Source organism: Dendrobates tinctorius, unplaced genomic scaffold (assembly GCF_039654945.1).
Source record: "Dendrobates tinctorius isolate UK_male_01 unplaced genomic scaffold, ASM3965494v1 ptg000039l, whole genome shotgun sequence".
Classification (NCBI taxonomy): domain Eukaryota; kingdom Metazoa; phylum Chordata; class Amphibia; order Anura; family Dendrobatidae; genus Dendrobates; species Dendrobates tinctorius.
Window position 1 is genome coordinate 36,567,355 of NW_027361707.1, and position 13,023 is coordinate 36,580,377.

At 42.5% G+C, this 13,023-nt stretch overlaps 1 pseudogene; it reads left to right on the forward strand.

The window, feature by feature from the left end:
* Positions 1 to 13,023, forward strand: part of LOC141088505 (cytosol aminopeptidase-like) — a 46,846-nt pseudogene that overhangs the window by 8,525 nt on the left and 25,298 nt on the right.

Sequence of the window (13,023 nt, forward strand, 5' to 3'; positions counted from 1 at the left end):
GGGGGAAAAATAATAAATTACTGATAGGGGTTTGTTATAAGTCTCCAAAAATAATGGAAGCAACAGAGAATATCCTCATAAAGCAAATAGATGAAGCTGCGACTCAAGGAGAAGTCATTATTATGGGGGACTTCAACTACCCTGAAATACATTGGGGAACCGAAACCTGCAGTTCCAGCAAAGGGAATAGGTGTCTGATAACTATGAGAGACAATTACCTTTCACAACTGGTTCAGGACCCAACAAGAGGGGGGGCACTGCTAGACCTAATATTAACCAACAGGCCAGACCGCATATCAAATGTAAGGGTTGGGGGTCACTTGGGTAATAGTGATCACAAATTAATAAGTTTTCATGTATCCTTTAATAAGATGTGTAGTAGAGGGGTTACAAGGACACTAAACTTCAGGAAGGCAAATTTCCAACGGATGAGAGATGATCTTGATGCAATTAACTGGGACGATATCCTGAGACATAAAAATACACCAAGAAAATGGGAGACGTTTATTAGCATCCTGAATAGGACCTGTGCACAATATATACCGTATGGGAATAAATATGCGAGAAATAGGAGGAAACCGCTATGGCTAAATAGAGCTGTAAGGGGCGCAATAAGAGATAAAAATAAAGCATTTAAAGAATTAAAGCAAATAGGTAGTGATAAGGCATTAAATAAATACAGAAGATTAAAAAAATTCTGTAAAAAGCAAATCAAAACAGCAAAGATTGAGACAGAGAGACTCATTGCCAGAGAAAGTATAAATAATCCCAAAATATTCTTTAACTACATAAATAGTAAGAAGCTAAAAAATGATAGTGTTGGTCCCCTTAAAAATAGTCTGGGTGAAATGGTGGATGAGGATGAGGAAAAAGCCAATATGCTAAATAACTTTTTTTCGACAGTGTTTACACAAGAAAATCCCATGACGGATAACATGATCAGGGATAAAAATTCTCCATTAAATGTCACCTGCTTAACCCAGCAGGAAGTACGGCGGCGTCTAAAAATCACTAAAATTGACAAATCCCCGGGCCCGGATGGGATACACCCCCGAGTACTGCAGGAATTAAGCACAGTCATAGACAGACCATTATTTTTAATCTTTAAAGATTCCATAATAACAGGGTCTGTACCACAGGACTGGCGTATAGCAAATGTGGTGCCAATATTCAAAAAGGGGACAAAAACTGAACTTGGAAATTATAGGCCAGTAAGTTTAACCTCAACTGTGGGTAAAATCCTGGAGGGTTTTCTAAGAGATACTATACTGGAGTATCTGGAGAAGAATAAACTTATGACCCAATATCAACATGGGTTTACAAGGGACCGTTCCTGTCAGACTAATCTAATAAGCTTTTATGAAGAGGTAAGTTCCGGACTGGACCAAGGGAATGCAGTGGACGTGGTGTACATGGACTTTTCAAAAGCTTTTGATACGGTGCCACACAAAAGGTTGATACATAAAATGAGAACAATGGGGATAGGGGAAAATATGTGTAGGTGGGTTAAGAGCTGGCTCAGGGATAGGAAACAAAGGGTGGTTATTAATGGAGCACACTCGGACTGGGTCACGGTTAGCAGTGGGGTACCACAGGGGTCAGTTTTGGGCCCGCTTCTTTTTAACATATTTATTAATGACCTTGTAAGGGGCATATAGAGTAGAATTTCAATATTTGCAGATGACACTAAACTCTGCAGGGTAATCAATACAGAGGAGGACAATTTTATATTACAGGAGGATTTATGTAAACTAGAAGCTTGGGCTGATAAATGGCAAATGAGCTTTAATGGGGATAAATGTAAGGTCATGCACTTGGGTAGAACGAACAAGATGTATAATTATGTGCTTAATTGTAAAACACTGGGTAAAACAGTCACTGAAAAAGACCTGGGTGTATGGGTGGACGACAAACTCACATTTAGTGGCCAGTGTCAGGCAGCTGCTGCAAAGGCAAATAAAATAATGGGATGCATTAAAAGAGGCATAGATGCTCATGAGGAGAACATAATTGTACCTCTATATAAGTCACTAGTGCGACCACACTTAGAATACTGTGTACAATTCTGGTCTCCGGTGTATAAGAAAGACATAGCTGAACTGGAGCGGGTGCAGAGAAGAGCGACCAAGGTTATTAGGGAACTGGGGGGTCTGCAATACCAAGACAGGTTATTACACTTGGGGTTATTTAGTTTGGAGAATCGAAGGCTTAGGGGTGATCTTATTACAATGTATAAATATATGCGGGGACAATACTAAGACCTTTCTAATGATCTTTTTACTCTTAGACCTGTGACGGGGACAAGGGGGCATCCTCTACGTCTGGAGGAAAGAAGGTTTAAGCATACTCACAGACGCGGATTCTTTACTGTACGAGCAGTGAGACTGTGGAACTCTCTGCCATATGATGTTGTAATGAGTGATTCCCTACTAAAATTTAAGAGGGGACTGGATGCCTTTCTTGAAAAGTATAATATTACAGGGTATATACACTAGTTTCCTTAGTGTTGCGTTGATCCAGGGAGCTAGTCTGATTGCCGTATGTGGAGTCGGGAAGGAATTTTTTTCCCCAATATGAAGCTCACTGTTTGCCACATGGGGTTTTTTTGCCTTCCTCTGGATCAACATGTTAGGGCAAGTTAGGATAGGATATGGGTTGAACTAGATGGACTTAAAGTCTCCCTTCAACCTTAATTACTATGTTACATCTGACACCCAGCAAATATTCTGCTTGGTCCTCCTTTTCTAATTAAGGGCTATTCACCTTTTGGGAACTTTTTTTTCCCCTCTCACGTGAAAATATCTGGGGCTAAAAAATCATTTTGAAATAGGTTTCATTAAAAGTTTTTCACCCTTTGACTTCTGAAGCCTCGGAGTTGCACGGCCTATTGCTTGCAGCCGGATGAGTTAACTGAGAATCTATCAGTGAGCTTGGTCTGAATGAATTCTTTGAAAATTCTTGGAGAACAGGAGAAGTCCCAGAAGACTGGAGAAGAGCAAATGTTGTTCCTATCTTCAAAAAGGGGAAGAAGGTGGACCCAGGCAACTATAGGCCGGTGAGTCTGACTTCTATACCAGGAAAGATCTTTGAACAAATTATTAAACAACATGTATGTCAGTACCTGGAAAAGAATGAAGTGATTAAACAGAGTCAGCATGGGTTTGTAACTAATAAGTCATGTCAGACTAACTTAATTTCCTTCTATGATGGAATCACTGATTGGGTGGATCAAGGAAATGCTGTAGATATAGTATATCTTGACTTCAGGAAAGCATTTGACAAAGTATCTCATACAATCCTTATTGAAAAAATGACTAAGTATGGAATGGACAAGGCAACTGTTAGGTGGATTCATAACTGGCTTAGTGATCGGACCCAAAGAGTGGTCGTAAATGGCTGCACATCCAGTTGGAAGAATGTCTCAAGTGGGGTACCACAGGGCTCTGTCCTGGGTCCTGTATTGTTCAACATCTTTATCAACGATTTAGATGAAGGAATTGAGGGTAAACTGATTAAATTTGCTGATGACACAAAGCTAGGAGGGATAGGTAATACTAGAGAAGAGAGAGAGGATTCAAAAAGATATAAATAAACTGGAGCAGTGGGCAGCAACTAACAGAATGGTTTTTAACAGGGAAAAATGCAAAGTACTACATCTGGGCAATAAAAATGAAAAAAGCATATACAGAATGGGAGGAATAGGGCTAAGCAACAGCACATGTGAAAAAGACTTGGGTATACTAATGATCACAGACTGAATATGAGTCAACAGTGTGATGCAGCAGCAAAAAAGGCAAATGCAATTCTAGGATGTATTAACAGAAGCATACAGTCTAGATCACGTGAAGTCATTATTGCCCTCTACTCCTCTTTGGTCAGACCTCATCTGGAATATTGTGTCCAGTTTTGGGCACCACATTTTAAAAAAGACATCAACAAACTGGAGCAAGTTCAGAAAAGAGCAACCAGAATGGTGACCGGTCTGCAAACCCTGTCTTATGAGGAAAGGTTGCAGGATTTGGGAATGTTTAGTTTGCAAAAGAGAAGACGGAGAGGAGACTTAATAGCTGTCTACAAATATCTCAAGGGCTGTCACATTGTAGAAGGATCAACTTTATCCTCATTTGCACAAGGAAAGACTAGAAGCAATGGGATGAAACTGAATGGGAGGAGACACAGATTAGATATTAGAAAAAACTTTTTGACAGAGTGATCAATGAGTGGAACAGGCTGCCACGAGAAGTGCTGAGTTCTCCTACAATGGAAGTCTTCAAACAGAGGCTGGACAGACATCTGACTGGGATGATTTAGCGAATCCTGCTTTGAGCAGGGGGTTGGACCAGATGGCCCAGGAGGTCCCTTCCAACGCTACGAATCTATGATTCTATGAATTCGTAACTTTTCTGAGTTTCACTCATCTGATCTATAACCACAGACCACATCGAAATGTGAGAAAACCTAAGAGCCTGGAAAAGCTAAACTGTGCACAATGTTTAATTAAAAAAACGCAATGTAAAAAATTATATTTTCTGCTCCAAATACATGTTTCTAAGCAAAAAAAAAAAAATCCTATATCTGTTGCCGGTGTATGCAGCCAGAATTGACTATTGTTGATGCTGTAAATGGACCCATTTCTCATCCTGCTGCTTTATTTTTCTGTGTTATTGTGATTAATTATGGCAAATAACTACAAATGTGAATAAAACCCCATTACACATTACTCTAAGGCTAATTTCACATTAGGCTACTTTCACACATCAGGTTTTCGGCGTCAGGCGCGATCCGGCGTTGTGCCGGAGCGCCGGATCCGGCAAATATTTCATAAAACCGGATGTGACGGATCCGTTTTTCTGCCGGATCCGTCTTGTTCTTGACAGACAAAACCGGATCCGTCTCATCCGGTTCATCCGTTTTTCGACGGATTACGCCGGATCCGGTTTTTAAAAACACCCCTTGTGGCCTTCCGAACGGGATTGGCTACTGGAAAACTATATATAGCGTGTTCCTACAGCCCTTCTTTGACAGGTTGTAGAGGAGAAAGTGCAGGTTGGAGAGAAAAGCAAGTTACTGGCGAAGATGGATGTTGTCATTGGAAATATTTTGAAGAATTTGGCGGATTTTATAGCGGAGGCGAATCGTTTGAGGGTGATTGTTCTGGAGAAGGAGAGAGCGAGACAGCAGCGCATCAGGCATCGTAGACGACGTTTGTGGATCCACCCCATCACAGCCAAGAGAATGACGCGTGGGGTCTATTCTACACTATGCATGGACCTTCGACGAAACCCGGATAAATTTTTTGGATATGTTCGGATGAAAATGGAGAATTTTGATTACTTGGTGGAGCGCATTGCACACCTCATAAGAAAAGCAGACACCTATTGCCGCTTCTCTGTTTCACCCGCAGAGCGTCTGATGGTGACTTTAAGGTAAGCCACATTTATTGGATGTGATCGCATCAGAGCACACTTTCACTGCAAACTTGTTGGTGGTAGTTTGTATCTCCAAGTGTTATAGCTGAGTTTTGGTATGTAATGCTGTGATTTAAAACTAATTGATTGTTTTTTAATTCTCCACAGATTTCTTGCAACTGGAGAATCCCTTTCGTCACTGCATTTCCAGTACAGACTCGGGATTTCCACCATATCTGGAATAGTGAAGTACACATGCCGTGCACTCTGGGACTCCTTAGCTGAAGAGTTTTTACCAGAGCCAACAACAGAGAGGTGGATTGAAATTTCAGAAAAGTTTCAACAGATATGTCAGTTTCCCAACTGCTTGGGCGCTGTGGACGGGAAACATATCCGCATTGTAAAGCCAGCCGGATCGGGATCGGAATATTTCAATTACAAGAAATATTTTTCAATTGTCCTCATGGCCATCGCTGACGCGGAATACAAATTTATTGCTGTTGATATTGGGGCCTATGGCCGCTCCAATGACTCTCAAGTTTTCAAACTGTCTGCCATGGGGCGTAAACTGTATGGAAACACCTTCCAGTTCCCACCCCCTAGACCGCTGCCGCAAACATCTGGTCCACCTATGCCATTTGTCTGTGTAAGGGATGAAGCCTTCCAGCTGTAAGAACACCTTTTGAAACCGTACGGTAGCAGAGGATTGTCAAGAACAAAACGCATTTTTAATTACCGCCTCACAAGAGCAAGAAGAATGGTTGAATGTACCTTTGGTATTCTGACAGCCAAATGGCGGGTCCTATTGACTGCGATCAACCTCAAGACAGAAACTGTGGACGAGGTGATCAAAGCGTGCGTGGTACTCCACAATTTTGTTATCTGCAAGGAACCCATTTCCATTGAGGACACCTCTGAAGAAACCACCTTGCAAGATTACCATGACATTACCACTAGAAGTTCTGTGACGGTTTCAGTAATGAGGGACAATTTTGCACTATACTTTATGTCCCCTCAAGGCAGAGTACACTGGCAGGATGACAGAGTGTGAAAGATTTGTGCCCTTAACCAAAATTGTGTACCTTCTGTACCAACAGTATATACCTTTGCCAACCAAAGTTGGCTATCTTGTCATGGTCTTACTATTTTTAGCTTTAGGCCACAGGTGTGTACCTGGTTGTGTTTTATGCAAAGTATTTCACCTTTTAACAAAAGTTGTGTACATTGTTAGGAAATCACCAACAATAAACACAACTTTTCATAGAATCATAGAATCATAGAATCGTAGAGTTGGAAGGGACCTCCTGGGCCATCTGGTCCAACCCCCTGCTCAAAGCAGGATTCGCTAAATCATCCCAGTCAGATGTCTGTCCAGCCTCTGTTTGAAGACTTCCATTGAAGGAGAACTCACAACTTCTCGTGGCAGCCTGTTCCACTCATTGATCACTCTAACTGTCAAAAAGTTTTTTCTAATATCTAATCTGTGTCTCCTCCCATTCAGTTTCATCCCATTGCTTCTAGTCTTTCCTTGTGCAAATGAGAATAAAGTTGATCCTTCTACAATGTGACAGCCCTTTAGATATTTGTAGACAGCTATTAAGTCTCCTCTCAGGCTTCTCTTTTGCAAACTAAACATTCCCAAATCCTGAAACCTTTCCTCATAACACAGGGTTTGCAGACCGGTCACCATTCTGGTCGCTCTTTTCTGAACTTGCTCCAGTTTGTTGATGTCTTTTTTAAAATGTGGTGCCCAAAACTGGACACAATATTCCAGATGAGGTCTGACCAAAGAGGAGTAGAGGGAAATAATGACTTCACGTGATCTAGACTGTATGCTTCTGTTAATACATCCTAGAATTGCATTTGCCTTTTTTGCTGCTGCATCACACTGTTGACTCATATTCAGTCTGTGATCTATTAGTATACCCAAGTCTTTTTCACATGTGCTGTCACTTAGCCCTATTCCTCCCATTCTATATATGCTTTTTTCATTTTTATTGCCCAGATGTAGTACTTTGCATTTCTCCCTGTTAAAAACCATTCTGTTAGTTGCTGCCCACTTCTCCAGTTTATTTAAATCTTTTTGAATCCTCTCTCTCTCTTCTCTAGTATTAGCTATCCCTCCTAGCTTTGTGTCATCAGCAAATTTAATCAGTTTACCCTCAATTCCTTCATCTAAATCGTTGATAAAGATGTTGAACAATACAGGACCCAGGACAGAGCCCTGTGGTACCCCACTTGAGACATTCTTCCAACTGGATGTGCAGCCATTTACGACCACTCTTTGGGTCCGATCACTAAGCCAGTTATGAATCCACCTAACAGTTGCCTTGTCCATTCCATACTTAGTCATTTTTTCAATAAGGATTGTATGAGAGACTTTGTCAAATGCTTTGCTGAAGTCAAGATATACTATATCTACAGCATTTCCTTGATCCACCCAATCAGTGATACCATCATAGAAGGAAATTAAGTTAGTCTGACATGACTTATTAGTTACAAACCCATGCTGACTCTGTTTAATCACTTCATTCTTATCCAGGTATTGACATACATGTTGTTTAATAATTTGTTCAAAGATCTTTCCTGGTATAGAAGTCAGACTCACCGGCCTATAGTTGCCTGGGTTCACCTTCTTCCCCTTTTTGAAGATAGGAACAACATTTGCTCTTCTCCAGTCTTCTGGCACTTCTCCTGTTCTCCAAGAATTTTCAAAGATTATGGAGAGGAGTTCAAAAATTTCTTCTGCTATCTCCTTCAGTACTCTGGGGTGTAATTCATCTGGACCTGGAGACTTGAATTCATTTAGGTTAGCTAAGTGTTTCCTCACTATCATTCTGTTTATAGATATCCTGGATTCTTCTATTCCCTTAATAGGACAGTGAATAACAGTTGGTGTTACATTTCCTTTCTGAGAGAAAACAGATGCAAAATAGGAATTTAAAAGTTCAGCCTTCTCAACATCCTGTCTTACCATTTCATCATTTTCATCCTGTAAAAATCCTATAGCATCTTTGACTTTTCTTTTACTTTTGACATATCCCCAAAATCCTTTATTATTGCTTTTGACATCTCTTGCAAGCCTCAATTCATTGTCAGCTTTAAATAATCTGATTTGTGCCCTGCAGGTTCTGCAGACAGCATTATATTCTTCTTTAGATATGCCTCCCTCTTTCCATTTTATAAACATTTTTTTCTTCCTTTTTAGCATGTGCTCAAGTTCTGTGTTCATCCATCCTGGTTTCCTTAAATGCTTCCTATTTTTCCCTCTTTTCGGAATTGTTAACAACTGTGCTTTGAGAATTTCATTTTTCAAGATTTCCCATCCTTCCTGGACATTTTTGTCTTTAAGGATATCCAGCCATTGGATCCCTCCAATTATCTTTCTGAATCCCTTAAAATCTGCCTTTCTGAAATCTAACCTTGACGTCTGAGTCTTCACAGGTCTTCCTCCTCTAGTTATCCAAAATTCTAAAATAGCATGGTCGCTACCTCCTAGGGTTCCAGCCACTTTTACCTCCTCAACCATTTCCTCCCTGTTTATAAGGATTAGATCCAAGGTAGCAGTTCCCCTTGTTTTCTCCCCTACCTTTTGGAAGATAAAGTTGTCAGCAAGAGAGGATAAGAATTTCCTTGACCTGTTAGTTTTGCCTGAGAGAGATTCCCAACAAATGTCTGGATAGTTGAAATCTCCCATGACAACTATGTCATATTTTTTGGAGAACTTGGCCATTTGATGCATAAAGAGTTCATCCATATCTTCAGCTTGCACAGGCGGCCTGTAGTAAATGCCTACAATGGTGTCCTTTCCATTGTTCTGTCCTTGTATTCTTACCCAAACAGTTTCCACAGAACTCCCAGTCTCTGAAGCTTCAATCTCTGTGCAGATATACGCGTTTCTAACATACAATGCAACACCCCCTCCTCGTTTATCAAGTCTGTTTCTTGCAAATAAGTTGTATCCTTCTAGTCTTGTATTCCAATCATGTGTATTGTCCCACCAAGTTTCAGTGATTCCAATGACATCATATTTCTTTTCCTGTGTTAGTAGTTCCAATTCTCCTTGTTTGTTGCCCATGCTTTGTGCATTAGTATAGAAACATTTTAGTTTGTGATTGGTTTCTCTTTCTCCAATATTTTTATTAATTATATTCTTTCGTCTTTGTTCTTCCTTTCCACTTCTAATAGCAGAGTTCTCAATAGCATTTGTCAGGTGTATGGCTTTTTCTGGTCTTTTGCTTCCCTTCCCATGTTGTTCTAGTTTAAAGCTCTCCTTACAAGTGTAGCAAGGCGACTTCCAAATACATGCTTTCCAGTCTTCGTAAGGTGCACCCCATCTCTAGCAAGTAGTCCATCGTATAAGTAGTTCACTCCGTGATCCAGAAATCCAAATCGTTGCTGACGGCACCATCGACGTAGCCAGTTGTTCACCTCCAGAATCTTATTCCACCTCCTTGTTCCATGGCCATCCACTGGGAGGATGGAAGAGAAGACCACCTGCGCTCCCAGTTCTTTCACTTTCTTGCCTAAGTCTTCAAAGTCTCTGCAGATGGTTTCCAGGTCGTTTCTTGCGGTGTCATTTGTCCCCACATGTAGTAGCAGGAATGGGAAGTCATCTGTAGGTCTGAAGATTCCTGATATCCTGTCAGACACATCTTTAATTTTTTTAAAGATTTTTAGGTGAAATACTTTGCTTCAAACACAACCAGGAACACAATTGTGGCAAAAAGCTAAAATTTACCCACAGTTATATACCTAGTTTTGAATACCTTTTTACCTTTTAAATACCCTGTATTTAACCTTTTTGGCCGCAGAAAGAAATGACAGACAACCAGTGTAAAATAATTTAACTTTTATTGAAAAATGTTTTTTTTAGTAAACTGTTTTTAAATTTTAATAAACTTTTTTAATAAAGCTTTGAAACCATAAAACTGGTCATTTTTATTAAAATACACATATTATAAATCTGTGTAGTGTGGGGTGGAAATACTGCTGGAGGGGCTGCGGGACACTTCGACACTGGGAGTGTGGAGAGAGGACTGGGATCGTGGTGGGGAAGGAACAGTTAGAGGTGAAGGTGTGGAAAAAGCTACAGAATGGGTGGACATGTGGGAGGCAGAAGAGGTGGTGGGCGGTGGAGTGGAGGATTGGGCAGGGACTGTAGGAGCAGATGATGTTGATGGCAAGTTGTATGGGGAAGGAGTTTGGTATGGGGCAGGTTGCTGGAAGTGGGGAGGTTGCTGGTACTGGGGAGGTTGCTGGTACTGGGGAGCTGGATGGTATGTAATAGGAGGGGGAGGATGGAAAGTGGCTGGAGGGGGTGCAGGTGGAGGAACTACTGGGGTGGGAGGAGGAGGTTGGGAGGTAACGTGCTGGAGAGCACCGTGGCATGAATGCATTACATGCATCTGCTGGGTAGGAGATAGCGTTTCCATGCGCTCCACAACAGACCTGAAAAAGGTGTGGTTTGGCGAAGATCTTGCTTCTGAATGCATGGTTTGCAGAAGTGTCTTCACCTCCAGAATGCTGGAGTTGATCTGCTGAAAGCCTGAGGAGATTTGCTCTGACAAGACTTTTAGACAGTTCTGGAAAGATTCATTCAGATGCAAGAACTCTGGCGCATAAGTCTTTTCCTGACCCCTCTGCCGCTGCCGCCCAGTACCCGCAGGTGTACTAGAGGTGGCAGGGGCAGAAGGGTGGGGTAAAGGGAAAGCGATCTCCTCACCAGCAGCTTCATGTAATGTAGGCGGCCACGATGCTCCTGTGCTGGTGGATGGGACAGAGGGGTCGAATGTGTTGGAAGGCTGTGAAGGTGCAGATGTACCGGGGCGGTCGAAGTGTCCCTCGGTGCCGGTCTCCTCAGGGATCTCCTCAGTAGGGTCCAACCGTGCAGGCTCCCGAGTGCTGCTCACCGTGCTGTGGAATAAAGAGAAAAAAAAACAATTAAAATAGTGACATGGTATGGCCCTGGCTGAAAAAAAATTGTTACATCTAAACATTTTTTTTTCACATGTGGTGTGTAATATTTACCTTCTGGTGACCATTGTATCCTGGAGGAACGACAGGGCTTGTGCGTACTTGTACTTGCTCCTGCGTCCTCCAGATCCACTCGGGGCCCGCATCTCTTTATTGAACTCCTTCTTGAAACGATCCCTCACAGACCGCCACCGCTTCACAATTCTGTCCCCTGAAACGAGAAAGGACAAAGTGGTTAGTATACAACATCAGTGTTTCCCAAACTCCAGTCCTCATGGTCCCCAGGGGTCATGTTTTCAGGATTTCCATAGTAAATAGAAATCCTGAACACATGATCCGTGGGGACCACGAGGACTGTTGTTCGGGAAACACTGGTTTACATCAAGCAACCGGTACTGTATATACTTACGCTCTTTAATCTGGGCCCGAGCATCGAGGTCCTCCCAGCGGTCCACAAGGAGCGAACAGATTTCCTCCCAGAGTCGTCGGGTAACGATCAGGTCAGCGTGGCGTCGGTCAGCCATATTCCAGAGCGGCTCCCTTTCTCTGACGAGATCGATGAGGTGGTCCACATCGAGTCCTCCATCCTCACCGTCAGAGTCGGGACCACTCTGTGAAGGCTGTTAAAGAAAAAGACAAAAATAACATAATTGGCCTCCACAAAAGAAATGAAATAAAAAGTGCAAAAAAAAAAAAGCAAAAATATTTATACTTACACGCTGGTGACCGCCGCGTTGCTGTCGCCGACGACCCTGGGAGGCACTGCGAGGACCTCTTGACCGAGCACCAGATTGGGAAGACTAGAGAAGAAAACAAAAAATGTTATTTCTTAGGATGTAGGCATTTGTTTGCTGTGTGTGGTCTGCAGAACATTGTTTTCTATGTGTTGTGTGTAGTGTGATGTTGTGTTTCTGCGTTTGATGCCAAAAACTTACCAATTGTGAGCCCACTCCAGGTGTCTGTCCACCCCTTCCTTCTTTTTCTGGGAGCTCCTCTTCAGCTTGTGATTCCTGTTTTGAAATAAAAGGCAATGAATACACATATATTCCAGAGATGATGGATTTTGGAAATAAAAACTTACCGTCAAACGCTGACGATGAGAGGGAGGGCTCCCAGAAGAAGATGTGCTGTCTTCCTGCTGGCCAGACTCCATGGCTGTGGGTGGTGTTGCTGCTGCCAGTGCTGCTGCTGCAACTCTTGGGCGGCTGTTGAATAAAGAGAAACAAAGGGCCAATGAATATCTTGATATTCCATGGCCCTAGTTTGGAGGAATGGGGGATTTGATAATTACCGTCTCTCATCTGCTGCTGGACTCCCCTCCTCAGCATGTTCCATTTGCTGCTCCATTTGGCGTGGTGGTGGTGCTGATGGTGCTGCTGCAGTGGTCTCCTGCCTTCTCCTGCGCCTGGTTGCTGTCTTGGGTGGCATGTTGGGTGTGGCTGAGGGTCCCACTGTCTTGCTTTTATATATGTGTCTTGTGGGCAGAGCTACTGAGCATGCTCAGACCAAAAAAAACGGATCCGGCCACCGGATCCGGCTGTCGCCGAATCCGGCGCATTGCGGCGCTCATAGGCTTTCATTGTGTGAAAAAGCCGGATGCGCCGGATCCGGCGTGTCCGGCTTTTTCGCCGGAGACAAA